We start from the raw sequence: 5,746 nt of genomic DNA, 5'->3' as shown, positions 1-5,746 counted from the left end.
TTGACATGCTGAAGAATCAAAAACCTAATGGTGATACAAATGGCCTTGGCTTTGAAATTGGTGAAAGCTCCAATACTACAAACAATCATGATCATAGTAAACCGGTAAGGCAAACTAATGCTTACAAATTCAATGGTAAATGCTTTAACTATAACAAGTATGTTCATAGAGAAAATCAGTGTAGATCTAGAAATTATCATAACACTAATACACCCACCGGTCAATGCTCTAAATGCAACAAAGTTGGTCATAATTCAGAAAACTACAGAATGAATGTAAGATGTTATGTTTGTGCAAGATTTGGACACCTATCTAATCAATGCAGGACACAAACCAGCATAGGATATGGGAAAGCTATTCAGAAAAACAATGTGACTTGTTATTCTTGTAACAAAATTGGACATATTGCAAAATTTTGTAGAAGCAAGACTTCACCAACAAATAACAAAGGTCCTAGTTTGAAAGGTAAAGAAAAAGTTGAAGAGGTAAAGCAAGAATTCTCAAAACAATGGATCAGAATGTTGATGGGAATACTCCTCCATCGATAGAACAAAGTATCACTCCACCGGCAAGAGACTCTTCATCTAACTAAAGGAAAATCCTTTGGGGGTTTAGCAACAAATGAAAAACATACTATTATACCCTTGGTTGATGGTAAAAAGTTGAATTACTTCTATACCGGCAGATGAGTTAAGTTGTGACTTATCCGGCAAGCATTAAATGTGGTAGCTAGAGAAATTAACATTATAAAGCAAGTGTTTTAGCTCTTTTTCATTCACCGAGCATTCAAATCTTCGAGAGCACCAAAATTCTTGAGCGAACGCATCCTTAGTGAAGAAGTGAAGCAATTCATCCAAGCACTCATCCCTAAGGTAGATTGAGGTATTTATAATCATGGCATCCTCCTCTGCTCCTAAATTTATTGCAAAACTGACTGTGATTGAGGTTATTAAGTGCCCTAGACCCGTATTCAAACTGGTTCCCGAAATTGCGAAGAAAGATGATAGCATAGGTGCATTTTCTCAAATTCCTAAGGGAGTAGTATATGTTGGAGACCCTAGAATATACATACATTGTCATATAGAGGAATTAGGTGATGATAAGATCAAAACCATGTATAGGATTGTGATTTGTGATGAATCTGGAAATGTCAAGCTGGAACACAAGATAGTAAAAACCCTAGGTTTTGTGGATATTCTTAGTATTCCTGATTTTTCTGAGGATATTATAAGAATTGTGCTAAGTAGAGTCCATGTCGAATTATTTGGTTGGATTCTATCCATAAGATCACCAAAGAAGCAATAAAAGTAGTAACAGGGTTACCTTCCATCGGTAGCAGACCTAACAGAACCAAAAGAGTCTCAAATGACATAGTGATAGATTTAACCGGCACAACATTTGACAAAAGGTCTCTAAGGGTAAATGATGTGAAGGACATCAATGTCAGATTTGTTAGTATGATTTTAGGCTACAAAGCTACACATGCAAATAGGTTGAACTCAGTTTCTAGCCTATGTATTAAAAGTGCATATGACATGGTTAACAACAATGCTAGAATAGATGTGTGTGAATGGCTCAAAGATGAATTGATAGACAATCTGAAGAAGATAAAGGGAGATAAGAAAGGAACCTTTAGATTTGGAAATCTACTTGTATGTTTAATACCATACATTACTAAACAAGTACCCAGTATTGGTGCAAGAGATTTTGGCTTTGATATACCGATAGGAAAGAAACTATTGGATTTATTAAACAACATGGGAGAAGACAGAGAGAAAAACATAAATGAACACTTTCAAGCACTGAAGGCTTGAATGAAGACAAGGATAAGACTGTCACAAGTAATTCTAGATAAATATCAGAAGGAAATATGCTTTGTAATTAATAAGGATGAAATTTGGATGGAGGTAGTTGTCCCTAGGACTATCTGGGTAACTGAAATGGGCTATTAAATAGATGATAATATCATAGAAACTTATGCAAAAGCCCTCCTTGAAGTACCAAAGAAACCCACTGAGAAAGTCTGTGGAAATGTAGAAACAATTGAAAGTGGAATTCAGTCAAGAAAAAAGGTTAAGAAAGTTGAAGACATAGTAAGGAAAGGAACCTGACAGGCAAAGGCAATTAAGGAAGATGTTTTGAAACAAACTAGTATAAAAGAAAGTGAGTTGGAAGGACTCCAACCAGAAGCTCATCTTTTACTAGTTGGAACTTCCTCTGAGAGTGATATACCAGTGGTATTCAAAAGGGTAGAAATAAAAAGAAAACCCTCACTGGCACCCTCACCTACACCCAGGAGAACCAACAAAAGCAATAGGCAGTGAGGCCTCCAGTAAAGAAAATGACTCTGAAGAAGAAGAAGATAAAACAAGATATTGCTCCACTAGATAAACTTCTTAGTGAAATAACAAAGGATGGAAAGTTGAAGAACATTAGCAAACTGTACAACACACTTTCTGCTGATGATAAAGAAAGCATAGAAAATAGTTTAATTTTATACTTGGATATTTACAAGAAATTTTTGATGGAAATTGTTGATGAAATACCCACTGATCTTTACAGAAGACTTGAAGCTAGAAGGGTAGCTATTGTTGAGCTGGATAAGAAAATAAAAATTGAAAAATTACTTGCAGTGCATCCAGTTAACTCACCAGAAGAAATTGATCAATTAATCAATGAGGCAAATCGGAGTGTATTCTCAACCAGTCACCAACATGTAGCACCAATGGTAGGAAGAGTGAATGAAATTTTAGAAGAAACAATAGATGGATGGGACATATTCTTTATTGCAAAAGAAGAACATGAAGAACTTAAAAGACCCAAGACTATCAGAGTATATCAAAAAGACAGGGATAAGGGGAAAGGTAAGGTAGGAGGTCCTCCAAACCTTAAAATAACTAATAATGTACCCCCACCTCTATCTAATACTCCACCAGTAGAATCAGTTGACACTCAACCCACTACTGAGAGTATGGAGACTCATCTAGAGGATACAAATCCCAAGTCTGAAGTTTTGTATACTATGAATATTGACACACAAGAGGTGAACATTGTGGTAGATAAAGAGACCATTGAGGATAAAAATAAACATGTGAACACTGAGTCACTCGCTATAGATGTTGAGATTAGAGTCAATGATACTGTAAATATAAACACAAAAAAACCTACTTAGACAGAGCAACCGGTAGAGAACACCACCGGTAAACCATTAGAAGAACTAGTAGATAAAACTGAAAAACCATTAGGAGAACTAGCAAAGGTCAGTGCAGAGGTACAAACTAAGAAACCAGAAAAACATACAAAGACTAAATCTAAGAAACCGCTAGTTGAGAGCTCAGAAAAACCTTCTAAGACACAGATGGAGAAACCAGAACAGAAATAGGTTGAGACACAGGTTCAGACCGAAACAGTGCCACCGACAAAAACTAATAAGCCTAAACCTTTGCTAATAGAAATGCAAACACAGACTGACCTACCAGAGGTCGAAGAAAGAAAGGTTATTACTACAACCGACAGCATGGATATTGTGAAAATAGTTGGGTAGACATCTGGTACTTCAATGACTAAATACCAACCTACAAATATGACTAAGGTCCTATTGGATTCAATAAAGAAAATCACAAAGTGTAATGCTCAAGCCTACAAGGCTATTGATGATACAATTCCTATTCTTAGATTGATAGCACCAAAGTGCATTGTAGACAATAAAGATTCTTTAGGACAACTAGACACATTGTCTAAATTCATCACTGGCAACATTTTGACAGTTGATCAAATCAATGAAGACACATTCAAAGAGAGGATGATTAAGGAGAAAGAGAAATTCTTTGAGGAAACAGTGAAGAAGAACAAGGAGAAAATGGACACCTTATTACCGGAACTAGGAGAGATAATTTTGGATTTCAAGAAACTGTATAGAGATACTTGTAAAGCAAATATTTTGAAAGAAGACCTAGACAAGGAAATCAGCAAAGCACAAGATGAGATTAACAGTATCACTGACAATCTGATAGGCACATCAGATTCATTTTTGGAAAGAGAAAAGAAAATTGCAGATCTTGAAGAGAAAATTGAGAAGTTCGGAAAGGATAAAGAGAGGATAAAGGTTAAGGCAAAGAGCTTAAAATGTAAACTTGGTCCTAAACTAGATTACCTCATTTCTTTGAGAAAAGAAATATCCAAGGCTCTAGTTCTCGAACTTAAGACATCGGAAGAGAAAATGCACATACTCACCAGTACAGTTCAGAGAACACAAGAGGCATTACAGGATAGCAAAAGATTCACCGACAGTTTAAATTAGGTTTTGACAGATATTTTTCAGATTGTAACCCACCAGTTACAAGAATCTAGGCAGGAAACACACTCCATTAACAGCGAATGACAACCTTTGTCATTGATGTCAAAGGGGGAGTAGTGAGATGAGAAAAATAATCAAAACAGGACATCATTAGCTTAGGGGGAGCACACAATTTTGGTAAGACAATTTTGGCAAACCATTTTTTGGATATACATTTTTGGATTTTTCTCATGAGTGTTGCCATCAATGCCAAAGGGGGAGATTGTTGGCAAATGCACACTCCAATGAGAAATTGTAGGTGATTGAAGGTATTGTCAGTGATGGTAACCTTACAATCATGTGATACCAGCAGGAAGACATCGGCATCGGCTTTGACAGACTCTACACCGACATATAGATCACCAACACTAAAAAGGAAGATTACTGGCACCCTAGCCGATAGGAATTTTGTGTATATATATTTTGTAATTAATTGTAAAATCTTTTGTCAAGACAACTTTATGGATTGTAATATGACTCATATATGTATGAGATCATCGTAGAACATTTAATTTGAAATAGGCGAAGTATGGGAAGATAATAATAGACCTAATATGCGAATTATTGGATAAGGGTTTATGTATGTAGCCGAGCTTAAACCGGTACTAAATCTGGCATAGTAGATGCTAATCTGAAGCAGTACAAGACATTGGATTTGTATAATCCATTTTTGTAAGTCAGTGTAACTTCTTTTGTAATTGAGCAGTGAGCTCTAGGCACTTGGCCTTCCTGCATGTGAAGGCCCCTATTGTAAGCAGTAATATTCCCTTATTGGCCAGTAAGCGAATATTGTGGGTCACAAATCCCACCGAGATTTTTTCCTCACCAGGTTTCCTTGTTAAATATTGTGTTATGGCATGCTTTTCATGTTGTGGTTGTTGTTCTTATTTGCTGTATTATTTCTGGTTTACCGGTACATAGTTTAAATATGTTTTTCATGTTATAAGTTAAGGAAAATATATAACCGGTCAGATACTGATTCACCCCCCCCCCCCTCCCTCTCAATATCTTTGGGAATCCTAATAGGATGCATGCCATCTTCTATTAGGAAGGCGATGGCAATTTGATAGACAAGCTATTCATGATGGAGCCAAGAACGCATATTCATTAAGATGGAGTCACACTCAAGATACAATCTATCCTCGAGGAAGGTGAAAAGAGAGCAGTAGGTCCTAATGTCTTTTTGGTGAGTGAAAAATAGTTCTTGAAGACACTTAAGGAAGGTGAAGGAATAGGGTTTGCATTAGTGATAAAACCTAAAGAGGAAGATAAGATGGAGAAACTAGATTTGCCAATAGAGGTTCAAGACCTATTGAAACAACTCAAAGGGATAGTGAGTGATGGACAACAAGCCACATTACCTCCTAAAAGAGCCATAAACCATCAAATTGACTTCATACCCAGAGCATC

Source organism: Cryptomeria japonica, chromosome 4, assembly GCF_030272615.1.
Source record: "Cryptomeria japonica chromosome 4, Sugi_1.0, whole genome shotgun sequence".
Classification (NCBI taxonomy): Eukaryota; Viridiplantae; Streptophyta; class Pinopsida; order Cupressales; family Cupressaceae; genus Cryptomeria; species Cryptomeria japonica.
Note: the sequence above shows the minus strand (reverse complement) of the source record.